Source organism: Camelus bactrianus, chromosome 5 (genome assembly GCF_048773025.1).
Source record: "Camelus bactrianus isolate YW-2024 breed Bactrian camel chromosome 5, ASM4877302v1, whole genome shotgun sequence".
In the NCBI taxonomy this organism is placed as follows: Eukaryota; Metazoa; Chordata; class Mammalia; order Artiodactyla; family Camelidae; genus Camelus; species Camelus bactrianus.
Genome location: NC_133543.1, coordinates 32,160,832 through 32,174,848, shown reverse-complemented (window position 1 = coordinate 32,174,848; position 14,017 = coordinate 32,160,832). Strand labels below are relative to the sequence as shown.

At 39.0% G+C, this 14,017-nt stretch overlaps 1 pseudogene; it reads right to left on the bottom strand.

Moving 5' to 3' along the window:
* Window positions 1-14,017, bottom strand: part of LOC105083376 (small ribosomal subunit protein uS12-like) — a 74,385-nt pseudogene that overhangs the window by 15,234 nt on the left and 45,134 nt on the right.

The window sequence follows — 14,017 nt, the reverse complement described above, 5'->3', positions numbered from 1 at the left end:
GGAAGAAACATAGTCAGATCTTTCTGAGATAGCCAGGACTTTGTCTTTCTTGACATCTGGGTTGCAAGAAGGCAGGATATCCTGCCAAATATATTACAGCTGTGCGACCCACCTTGTTACTTAAAACACTGCAGAAGCTAAGAAACGCAGGAGACACAGGTGGGTTTTCTGGGAAAGAAACCTCACCCTTTACCTCTTTTATAAAAGAAAACACACACACAGGCGCACACACGCCCTCAGTTTAGGTGAGCAGCTCTCCGGTGGCATAAAAGCAAGCATATGAAAGTAACAAATGCAATTTAGCACAAAGTCTTTCTTTACAAAACCAGAAGAGTAGCAGATTAAAGCACCTGGCAGTCTTGGCCTGCCAAAAGAAAATCTAAGCTGTGACAAAACAAAACAGGTGTACAGGTATAAAACTTTTGCTTTCCAATAATGCCCCTCTCTTCACTGGAATGCTTTGACAGGTGCAGAAGTTCAAGTTACAGTGGGGAAGTGGCAAATAAATACACAGCATTAGCGTCTGACGTGCTTGCTGAGCACCGGGGATGTTAATAACTGGCAAGGTACACTAATCTCTGATTGCAACATTTGGTTTACCTTAATCTGGAGGGACAGCTGTATTAAAGAGGGAATTATACTAATCAGTTCAAGGCCCTTGCATATAAAACTTCCCATTAGGCTTAAAGTACACCAGCTTATGCTCATTCTCTAGGAGCCTTACATCTGGTTCTGAATAAGGCTGCCTCTCATTTGCAAGGTACAAACTGAAAACAAGGGGGAGGGGGGCTGACAGTTGCTGGAGGATGGGTGATAGAAGAGTAAGCTACTAATTCTTTGAAATTTTTAACAGCACAAAACTAGCTTCTAGGCATCTTAATACTAAAAGGGAAAAAGAAAAAAAAAGGCATGTGTTATCAACCCTAGGCCATTTTTTCCTGTTACCGGAGGTGACCAACATAAAATAAAATTGATGATGTCAGTCAAAAACAGCTAAGCACAAAGCTTGGCTTTGTTATCTTAAGTCAGAAGGTATGATAGGCCATGCCATATGGCTCTAATCCGCCTCTATCTCCCATCACCTAACAGGAAACCTTCGTGTAGCATGACCTTATTTGGCTGGTTCCAGGTTAGGGCTGCCCAAAGGGGATTTTTCTGTTTCTGCTATATCCAAAGGTTTATGTTGATTTTTTTCTGAGCCCTGCAAACTATAAATCCGACTGATTACTCTGCACTCTTTTGCTTGACTGAGCCTTTACAATCAGACATCCCCGTTAACAATAAGCTCCTAATGAATCAAACATCTATGGCATTAGTTTCACCTAGCTGCCTCTTTCCCATGCACTGTGCTGCTTTGTCAGACCTGGTTTGATGAGAAAAGCTAGTGACACTTGCTGCACCTATTGATAAACAATTCAGTAATGAGGGGCATAACAAAAATTACCTAAAACAACCTGATTAAAAATGACAGGCAAGGCTTACTCCATTGCCCTATAGTGAAGGTAACTCTGGTCCTGCGTTGGGAAAATAATGAGGTAAAATAAAATTTCCTTCTTTATCAAGCAGTTCACTTCTGAATGTGTGTTTATGAAGAGATTAAATTTTCTCCAGTGATGTTTTAAATTCTTTCAGGTTACGTGATTACCAACAATGCGAGGGACTCGTAGAATTCAGGAGGCTTGCCTTTCAACTTTCTGAGATGGACTCCCTGCTTGTTCTGCTTAAACTTTCTAAATGAGCAAACTAATGTTGAGATCTTCTCTTTCTTTCTTTCTTAAATGTGAATTTAGTCACTGAGAAACTCAGTCATACAAGGGCTAATCATTAGGTAAGTACAGTGTGGGGGAAAAAAGAGAGATTCTAAGATAACACAAAAAATTTTCACAATAAAGTAGAATAACACTTCATGGACAAAATTATCTTCCTAAAAGGAATAACTTAACCTTACTATGGACATTGAAGTTTCTTTTATTGGGGTCACCCAGGGGACCTTTGCAACTTCGAAACAAGCTTATACCCAGGGGAGGCCAGGCTCTCATGAAAGCTTGATTCAAAGACAGAAATGTGTGGCTTTTGCAATTGTGTGGCAGCATGTTGGGAGGGTTTCCATCAGTGCACAGATGCACTTGAAAATCAAATATGGACATGGGGAATGTTTTTTGGAGATGGAAAATGAGTGCTGATGACATGTTTATACTTCGCAGATGGATCCAGTACAGAACCATTTTTTGTAAAGAAACAATATCCACCATTTGCTAAAAATTTTTTTTTAAACAGCTACAAAATGGTGGCACAAAAAGTGAATATTCCCATCATACATACTCCACCTGTTCCTTGGTCTTACAACTGTCTTCCATCCTGACTGTAATCAATGACTGTTGTAGTCTTATTTTTTCCTCAAATGTTATCCAAAAGAATATGAAAAAAGAAACACAATACACAAAGGCATTTGGAAGAGCAAAATGATTTGAAATTAATTTGCTACTCATGAAAAATTGGAAAATGACAAATGCTATTAAGTAACAAATGCCGATTTAACCCTGAAAAAAAGCATTTTCTTATTGGCATATTTTCTCCTTAAATCTGATATCAAAGCAATTTTTGAATGTTTTCTATTTAGAGTCTAGAATGTCTCCTTTATCCCTTCTTTTGGCCCCACCTTGGATCCCTTTGGTATTTGAACCTCTGGAAAATGCAAATACTTAGCACAGTATAAATAGTAGTTATTGCCTTATTACTGATACATTGTAGTGATAACTATTGTATAGTTATAAATGTCAATTATGATAACATGGAAATGTACAATATGTATAGGATATGCATTTATAAGAAGATTATCTAAAACATTTAACTACTAAGGAACATTATTGATAGCACTGTAAATCTGCTCAATAAGAGATAGTAGAATAATCAACTCAACTTATTGCCACCATCAATAATATTAACTTGTCATTTCAGGTGTGAAATATTGATAAAAGTGACTCACCTCAAAGATGTAGAGATTGTAAAACAATAAAGAAGCTGTGGATGTGAAATATAAAAGCTAATAGTTGGATCATTTAAAATAAATTCTGAGCACATTTTCAGACTTGATGAATGAGTATTTTTAAGTGCTCCAAATAACATATGACATATTGAAATCAATTTTTTTTTCTTAGTTTTGGTCAGACACATTAAGTTTTCCTGATTTTTTTTCCCTTCTTACTATCCATAGATACTATACTATAGATACATATCACATACTATCAGAACCTACTGAATTCCACAGCTAACATTTAGTCAATCATATTTTTATTCTAAGAATTAGTCTGAGGTTAAGAATTAGAAATAGAATATGAATCCCAGCAAATGGTCAAACAGCCTGAGACTGAATAACAAAATCTTGAGAATATACATAAATCAACATGTTCTTTCAACCCTGTAGTTTCTGGCAGGGTACCAAACATAAATCTGCAGTTCTGCATTCTATGATTCTAACACCTTGTTATCATCCTGGAACTAACAAAAGCCTGTATACTCTTCTCTAAATAAAGCAAGTCTTCATTTTTATTTCTGGATTTTTGACACATGTGAATAAGGCCAAACATTTTATAAGTTCTTAATTATATTTTGCCTATCCATCAAAAAAACAAAAGTTTTAGTCAGAGGCTTAATGGAGTTCAGCGTTCCACAGAAAATGTCAGTACTCCACCTAAATTAAACTTATTAAACTTTGGAACAGTCAAGAAGAAAATGAAAGTGTATCCTCCCAATTTTAGTACTCAGTATGAAGTTATGTTCTTAATCATCATTCAACAAATGCATAGAAAATAAAGATCCGTGGGAAAAAATTAAAGAAAATTTGTTTCAATTTCTTCATTTAAAATATTAGGAAAAGGAGGTCCAAGAGGCAATATGACTATTCACTTTCACAGAACTCAAATATGCCTGGAAATCATGTTTTCTGAGGCTTGCTTTATTCTACCAAACCATTCTGTTTGCAAACTTTGAAATATTTAGGTATAATAGACTAATTTTATGTTATTAGTGATTTACTCTCTAAGTACTATACTAAGTAGTATATTATATAACAATACAGTGTTTATAGAATATTACATTTAGAGAATACGGGAATAATAAAATAAAAATTAATAAACTAGATTGTACCAGTGCCTAAATTGTGTGCATGTAAAGTCAGCACCTGCTTAAGGTCACTGTTAGTTGATAAGTTAATTATGTGATAATACAGTCAGGTCCCCACTGATGAGTAGAAGTTATGTAAGTATGCTGTTCAGCAAAGAACAGCTTAAATATAGAGACCTGGTACCTTTGGTCCCTGCCTACCTTTCTAGGAGAGAGATCCAGGGACAGAACACTCACTCTGTAATCCTGATCATGCCACTTATCATTCATATAAGGAAGAACTAGAGAGCTTTTCTACATTAAAGTCAACCTTGACTTGCAAGGTAGTCCAAAGGACGAACTTTTAAAGCTTGAAGTATATGATAGTCCACTATTACCTTTCAGATATTCTTCTAAACAGAGAGAACAGTGAATGTTCCCAAGTAAAGTCATTCTTATTTCACACAGTAGAAGCTATTTTCCTGAGCCCCAGATTTAAATGTGAGAAAACATGGCTATCTTACAAACGTGATGGGCTAATTCCCAGAGCGATCTCGGGTATCTGTATAGTAGCTTGTGGGAATCCATGGCTTGTTACCTCTAGCCCTAATTTCTGATGGTAACACCACCTCTGCCAACAATTATAGGTGACACATGTATAAGAAGAAAATGTTTCTCTCTTCTCTGAAAGGGTATGGGTTCATTAGACTCTTTGTCTTTCCAGACCCCAAGAGTTCTGATTCAAATAGTGTCTCGCATTAGTACAAAGTGAGGAATGCTTACATCAATGAGAGTTAAAAGTCACAGATGTCTGTCTAATGATGATACCGAATGCTTCTTAGTTCACATATACAACTTTATAATTTGAGGTATTTATCCAAAATCTTCAAGCTGGTGAGTGCTCTTAACCAAATAAAAGCTTAAACATAGGGACTGAATATCAGATATCATTTTAGGCATTTTTGAAGAAAAATGCCCTGGACTTCCCTAAATTTGGTCTAAGAAATATTCTGGATGGAGTCTGTACCCACTTTTAGCATTAATTATGTAAAGGTGTATGTGAGTCTAATTCTCCTAACTGGGTCAGTTGGGTACTTTATGTTTATCCATATATTAGCACTGATTCACGTATCCTAATCCTAATTAGAATTCAGACATGGTAATTGGTATGTAACTAAATATATAATAATCATATTCTTCTCTGTTATTTACATTTTAAATTGTCCATTAAAATTCAGCCGATCAAAATAACTTAATTTTTTAGGCAAGAAGTTTGGTTCTCATGCAAAAAGAACCTTAAAAGTATATCTAAAAATCAATCAATCAATCAATCTTTTGAGTAGAATTTTAGACATTTATACATATGTTGAAGTTCCTTTGGACTGTACTGAATTTATCTTAAGGCATTTCCATCCAACATGTTGAATGGCAAAATATTAGACTTCTTTTTACAGTCTTGAAATCCAATAGACAAAATTTATTTTTGCTTATTACATAGCTCCCATTGCTGAACATGGAAAGACTGAGTTACATTTTGATGTAATGTTTCTTTGGTGTAGCTAATTCCGCCAGTGGTGAAGGCACTGGGACTACAATAGTTTCTGCCTCCTCTCTTGAGGGGCTGCCAGTTTTTACAGTTGCCATAAGAAACCAACAGTAATCAGCAAAGCACTATCTCATCTTTTGCATATGCTCATCTTTATTACTGTTCAAAATTAACACCCTCCTGAGGGTTTTAGAAACTGCCATAGAGTTGGGTCCCGAACTGCATGGAAATTCAGAGAGAATTTGAAGTTCTGTCAATAAAAAGTCAGGGTAACCCATTTGCATGGGTAACTCCTACCTCTACACCAAGGGATGCAATAGGATAAAGATGCTGGGTTTACAGAATTGATCCCAAACTGTAGTCAGTTTCTAAGGAGTTCAAAACTCTAATATTTATTAAATATATTATTTTGTCAAGATAGGTAGACAATGAAGACTTGTAATGGGTCCTCATTCCCCTCTAAGTAAGTTGTTAAAAAAAGGTTACTAACTCTCCCACCCTTTTCCAAGTGGAGAATAGATGTTCTGTGGCTTTTCTGGGTAGCCGCTCCCTGTCTCCACGAAAGTCATGTTACTACACGTAAGCTTTGCACACTAGCACTTCCAGACCTCTAATTATGTGCCTACTATAACATCAGATGGAATCTTTCTACTTCCCTTTTCCTCCAAGAGTTTTAAATTAACTGAAGTCACCATATTTCATTGAGAACCATGTTACAGCATTTTTCTAAACACTTTGTCTTAAATCATGTGACACTACTAGGATTTTATTTTTTCAAGTAACAAATCACTTTAAAAGACGCTAAAGTCAATTGTTTAATAAGGTGGATCACTAAGAATTTGAGTTCATTGAAGTCAATTTAAACCATATTCTACAATGCTCCAATTAATTCATTCGATGCATATTTTTCAAGTCCTACCATGTGTAAGGCTCTGTAAACCAAAACAGACATAGATTTATAGAGCTCCAGACCTCATGATGGAAGCAGCACTTCAGAATTTTTACTCAATTATAAGTCGATATAAGAAGCTTTTATGAGTTTTTTTGGCATATGAAAATTTATTACTACCATGTTTTTAACATCAAAACTCATGATCTCAGTCTTTCCTTCTTTCCTTCATAGAAGGCCAAAAGAGAAAAACTGGCAACTTTGACAACCTTAAAGCGAACTCCAGGAATGTCACCAACAGCATGACTTTTGTGACCAAATCCAGCAACCAGAATTTCATCATTTTCCTCAGTAAAATTTAAGCAACCATCACTGGGTACAAAGACTTCAATTTTTTTTCCCATTCCTCTTGATCAGCTGGAATGGCAGAATTTGGCTGTTTGCCTTCAACCCTTACTTTTTTCCAGGACAATTTCCTTCACATGAAAAGAATCTCCAAAAGGGTTGGCCTTCAGGGTTGTTCCCAAGTGGGCTTTCTTGGATTGTTTATCATGCACTTCTGATCTCATCAGGGGCCCCATAGCTTCCTAATAGTACAAAGACCATGACACTTGCTCATCCTGCTAGTAGCAAAGGCCTGAGCAAAAGAGCAGAAACTTTTTTTAAAGATTTTGCCTAATTTGATATAAACCAATTCTCTCACCTCTACTTCCTATCCAGTTATTCCTTTAGCCACTCATATTGGTATTTGATAACAAAATTTTAATTTCTAAGAGCCTTATATGGTGAGCTCTATAGTATAGTGGTTAAAATGACAGGCTTCGGAGATGGCACCGTAGGAAGATCCTGAACTCACTTCTTCCCATGGACACACTGAATCTGCAACTACATATGGAAAAATACCCTCTGACAAAGACTTGCAAACTAGCTGAATAGTTCCTTCACAATAAGTAATAAAAGGGCCACATGAGGATGGGTAGAAGAGGCAGAAACCAGTCTCACCAAAAGCTCCAGGCCCAACTTGGCGACCCACGGTCAGGAGGGAGCCCACAAACCTGGAGCAAGGAGTCCATGCCCCAGCCCAGGTACCCAGACCACTGGGACCTGCAAACCAGCAACAGAGGGATGAGCTCCCTGAATGCCTGGCTTTGAAAACCAAAGCTGTAGGAAACTGAGATATTTCTCCTAAAGGGCTCACACATGGAATCACTCATCCCGGGGACCAGCACAAAAGCAACAGTTTGAAAAGTGCCTAGACTGAATGTGAAGGAGATTCATTTGCTAATCATAAAGCCTCTACAGTGGAGCAGAGGCCTGCTGGGACTCTGTCAGGGATGAAGGCACTGGCAGGCATGGTTTTTGTGCTTTCCCTCCACCTTGAATAGTGCCCGCAGGCACACCCTGACCCTGTGCTCTCTAGCAGCCCTGCAAAAGCTGGCAGGTACACCTGGTCCTGTGCTCTACCACTAATTCGCTAAAGCCAGCGGGCACACACAGTTCACACAAGAGACACTCCTTGATCTCCTGGCTTTGGTGGCCAGGGGATATTGCATTCCTGGGTCCCACAGGACTCTCAGGAACAATCAGTGAAACAGTTCTTGGCAGACTACCACCCCCAGGGCACTGCACAGACAGATGACTGAAACGCATCCTCTGCCTTTCTGTAAAAAAGGCCTAGTCACTTGTCCTGGAGCTTCAGCCTGGGGGCAGGCTTCAGGTGTGCCATGCATCTAGAGGCTACAGAGGTGCTCTCAGGAAACGGAGGCTGGGAAACACCATCTCTGTGCTCCTCCTCTGCCTCCCTACATCTCCCTGGTACCTCCCAGAAGAGCTTATACCCTTGTCTGAATCCCTGATTTTTGCAAGTGTTGCCCAGGGGATGCCAGATCACACGGACTAGAGGCCAGCAGGATTTACAATTGCAATCCCACAGGAGTGTGTATATTAACATCCTTTAAAAGCTGCTGCCTGACGGTCTGGCTTCCAATCAGCCTGAAACTCGGTGCTGACTGACAACCCTCTTTTTTGGAACACTGACAGGTCTTGATACACCTTCATCAACTGGGACCTACCAGGAACAATCAGGCTGCTTAAACAATCACAAAGGTTCGAGAGACAACCAAGAGCTAGGGCAAGGTTGAAAGATAAGTTTCATCTCCTCCACAAGGCCACTCCTTCAAGACTGGGAGAGACAGCTGTTTTACCTAATACATAGAAATACACCAGAGTCAAGCAAAATGAGGAAACAGAGGAATGCTTCAAATGAAAGAACAAGACAAAACCTAAGAGGGAAAAAACTTAATGAAGTGGAGATAAGTCATTTATTTGATAAAGAGTTTACAGGTCATACCCAATAATCCTGCTCCTGGGCATATATCCAGAAGGAACCCTACTTCAAAATGATACCTGCACCCCAATGTTCATAGAAGCACTATTTGCAATAGCCAAGACATGGAAACAGCCTAAATGTCTATCAACAGATGACTGGATAAAGAAGATGTGGTATATTTATACAATGGAATACTATTCAGCCATAAAAAACAACAACGTAACACCATTTGTAGCAACATGGATGTTCCTGGAGAATGTCATTCTAAGTGAAGTAAGCCAGAAAGAGAAAGAAAAATACCATATGAGATCACTCATATGTGGAATCTAAAAAAAAGAAAAAAAAAAGGAACATAAATACAAAACAGAAACAGACTCATCAATAGACAGAATACAAACTTGTGGTTGCCAAGGGGGAGGAAGATGGGAAGGGAAAGACTGGGAGTTCGAAATTTGTAGATACTGACAGGCATATGTAAAACAGATAAACAAGATTATACTGTATAGCACAGGGAAATATATACAAGATCTTGTGGTAGCTCACAGCGAAAAAGAATGTGACAATGAATATATGTATGTTCATGTATAACTGAAAAATTGTGCTCTACACTGGAAATTGACACAACATTGTAAACTGACTATGACTCAATTAAAAAAAAAGAGTTTACAGGTCATAAAAAGGCTCACAAAACGGGAGAAGAATGGATGAGCACAGTGAGAACTTCAACAAAGACACAGAAAGTATAAGAAAGTACCAAATAGAAGCCACGGAGTTGAAGGATACAAAACTGACCTGAAAACTACACTAGAGAAGTTCAAGCTCAGACCAGATGAAGCAACAGAAAGGATCGGTGACCTGGAAGACCAGACAGTGGAACTGACTCCACAGAGCAGCAAAAAGAAAAAAAGAATTTCGAAAAGTGAAGATATCTTAAGGCACCTGTGATGAAATAACATTTACATTATAAGTGTCCAAGAAGAAGAAGAGAGAAAAGGGTATTTGAAGAAATAATGGCACAAAACATCCCTGACCTAGGGAAGAAAACTGACATCCAGATCCAGGAGGCACAGAGAGTTCCAAAATAGATGAACCTAGAAGTATCCATATCAAGACACATTACAATCAAAATGTCAAAAGTTAAAGATAAAAAGAGAATCTTAAAAGCAGCAAGAGAAAAAAAAAATGTTCCATAACAAGGGCACCCCCATAAGATTATCAGAAGATTTTTCAGCAGAAAGTTTGCAGGCCAGAAGGGAGTGACATAGTATATTCAAAATGCTGAAAGGGAAAAAATTCCAACCAAGAACGATCTACACAGTCAGGTTATCATGTAGAACTGAAGAAGAGATAAAGATTTTCCCAGACAAGCAAAAGCTAAAGGAGTTCGTCGCCACTGAACTGGCCTTATGAGAAATGTTAAAGGGACTTCTTTAAGCTGAAAAATAAAAGGCATTGATTATTAACAAGAAAACATAAGAAAGTGTATATCTTACTAGTAAAGGTAAATTATCATAAAGGCAGTGGATTAATCACTTAAAAAGCTAGTATGAAGGTTAAAAGACAAAAGTAGCAAAAACAAATAAATAACCATAACTACAATAATCAAATAAGGGATACACAAAATTAAAAACTGTAAAATGTAACATCAAAAACATAAAATGTGGAGAGGATTAGTAAAAACGTAGAGTTTTAGATTTCGCTCAAACTTAAATTGCTACCAACTTGCTCAAATTCATATGAAACATCCTCCAGGGGAGGTCATATGTTAGGCCATAAAACAACTCTCAATAAATTCAAGATTAAAATCACATCAAACATCTTTGCTGACCACAATGATATTAAACTAGAAATCAATTACAAGAAAAAAACTGGAATAAAATAAAAAATCCATTTTTTTAATGGACAGAAAATAATAGAAAATTTTTCCAAAAGAGACATTCAGATGGCCAACAGACACATGAAAAGATATTTAATATCACTAATCATCAAGGAAATGCAAATCAAAACCACAATGTGATATCACCTCATACCTATTAGGAATGACTATTCTCAAAAAGAGAAGAAACAATTTGTTGGCAAGGATGTAGAGAGAAGGGAACCCTCATGCACTGCTTTGGGAATGTAAATTTGTGCAGCCATTATGAAAAACAGTATCAAGGTCCCTCAAAAAATTAAAAATGGAACTATGATATGATACCCAGAATTCCACTTCTGGGTATTTATCCAAAGAAAATAAAAATACTAATTGGAAAAGATATGAGCACCCATATGTTCATTGCAGCTTTTTTATAACAGCCAAGATACGGAAACAACCTAAGAATTCAACAAAGGATGAATGGATAAAGAAGATGTGGTATATATATACACATACATACATACACACATACATACACAAAGGAATACTATTTAGCCACAAAAAAGAAGGAAATCTTGCCATTTGCAACAATGTGAATAGGCCTCCAGGGTATTACAGTAAGCCAAATAAGTCAGAGAAAGACAAATACTGTACCATCTCACTTTTATGTGGAATATAAAATACAAAACAATCAACAAACAAAACAAAATCCACAGATATGGAGAACAGAGTAGTGACTGCCTGGTGGGAGGGGTGTTGGAGGTGGGAAAAAGGGGTGAAGGAGATTGGGAGGCACAGACTTGCAGCTGTGAAATGAGCAAGTCATGAGGATGTGGTGTGTACCATGGTGATCACAGTCAATGGCACTGCAGTGCATGTTCAAAGGTTCCTGAGAGAGCAGATCTTGAAAGTTCTCATCACAAGAAAAAAAATTTTTGTAACTTTTTATGATAATTGATAGTGACCAGATTTTTTTTTATGGTGATCATTTCACAGTGTACACAAGTATCAAATTAATATGTTGCACATGTGAAACTAAAAGAATGCTGTAAATCAGTTATACCTCAGTTTAAAAAAATAAAGAATGAGTTTTGGAGTCAGATCAGAACCCAATGCTTATTCTACCACTTACTAGCTTCTTTGGGGTCTTGAAAGAAACCCCTTAATTTTTCTGAGTCTCAGTTTCTTCATTTATAAAATAGAAATACTGATTCTTTCTTGGTGATATGCTGAGGAATAAATGAAACAATGTTCATGGATCCCTTAGCATATGCCCTCACATGCAGTGGGTTTTCGGTTAAAAGTGGTTTTTCTTGTAAAGGAAAGTTTAGATGCGTTGAATGTACCCGTGTGCTTGGTAACCAAATTGACCCAGTTTTAGTAGAAGGTACAGTGGCAGGATTCACTTCCTCTGATAAAAAAATAAAATAAAATAAAATAAATAAAGTAAGCCTTGATGGAAACAGAGGAAGCAAAATATCTGAATCTAGATCAAGGAGAGAACCATGGTGCTGGGAGGAAAGGAGTATCAGGGGAGTCTTAGCTGGAGTTCTTCTGAAAGCAGATCTTCAGACAAGGAATTGGTTGCATGTTGGTTATTTCCAGAAATAATGAGCGAATGGAGAAAATGACGCAGAGTTGAGGGAAAAGCCAAATTTTGTGCCATGAGGGGACATAAGAGTCTGCTGTTGAAGACAGAACCTCTGAGAAGGTTGCTGAGTGCCTCTCAGAACTGCCCATCTGAAAGATAGGTGGCTGAAACATTTTTCCACAGGCGTCTGGCTCCCATCAGTTGAGGGCTGCCCTTGAGGGAGTTAGCGCCGCCACGCTTCCATGCTAAGCCTGAGGAAGCACTGAGCAGGCTTTTGCAGTCTGGAGAAGGGTCTGAGGCAGAACTTAGGAAGACTCGAAAAACGTTCTGGAGACCCGGGCTTGTCAGGACCTCTCCACTACAGGTGCGATCAGAAGGGACCTTAGGCAATGGGAAACAGGGCTCCAAACTTTTCTGCCACAAATAGTCCTTCTGACCGACCATAAACAAGCATCAGGACAATGAGAAATTGTTATGAACTGAAAGTTTGTGTCCCCCGCTCCCAAATTCGTGTTGAAACCCTAACCCCCAGTGTGACAGTATTAGGAGGTAGGGCTTTTGAGAGGGGGCTGGGGCATGAGGGCAGAGCCCTCATGTATGGGATTATTATTGACTTTAAAAGGGACGGAAGAGAGCAGAGTTCCCGCCGTCCAGCATGTGCAGACAGGAGGAGGATGGCCACCTGCGAGCCTGGAAGAGGGCTCTCACCAGAACCCCGCCTTGCTGGCTCCCTGACCTCGGACCCCAGCCTCCAGAACTGTGAGCGATAAATGTCTGTTGTTGAGAAACCACACCGTCTATGGAGGTTTGTCACAGCAGCCTGAACTGACTATGACAGAAATGACACTAGCAAAAATGAATGCTGGCCCCCAAAATAAACCAGATACCTGGTTTTTTCATGGCAACTCGATTATGATGAACGAAATTAAGTGAAATAAAATAAAAGTGCAAGAACATGGAATCTTTTCCTTCCCCAAAGAGCCTACCAGGATTAGAATCACGAGGGTTTCAAACTTGGTCGTCTGTATGTGTATATATTTATGTCACAGGCAAAGCCCATTAACCACTCCTGGGAAATAAAAATAGACTCTGGGTAATAAAATAAAGTCTAACCTTTTTCTTTTCCTCTGTGCTCAGTCTAGTTTCACTGGTTCACAGGGGTCTGTATGCAGAGGCCTCGCACCCGGCCCTTCAGAAACGGCTGCGCCCAACACCTCAGCTGACGGGCCTCCGGCAGAGGTGCTGCACGGCGCACAACACTCAGTCCACGGCGGCGGCGGTGGGGGTGGGGGCGGGTGGGGGCCGTGTGCAGAGACGCTGCGCCCTGCATTGTGATTGGGAGCGTGAGCAGCGCAGCTGCACCTGTCCCGCGAGAACTCCGTCCCCTCCCCTCCCCTCCCCCGCTGAGGACACTCGTACAAGGCAGTCCCCCCAGTGCCTGTCCAGGAAACAGCATGTGCTCCAGATCTCCCCTTGCACCTCTCCGTTCTTTGATCCAAGACTGAAGCTTTCCTTTGCTTCCAAACCGATCTCACTCTGATTCTGTTGGTTCCAATGACTCCGGGCAGAAGGAACCTTGATGGCGACCGTCTCAGGAGGGTCGGTAACAAATGTATATGTATGTGTCGTCACAATACTGCCACAAAAGGAAAGATGTAGCTTCACAAAGATAGTATGTCCTCATCGTATCATTCAGTCCTTTGTTC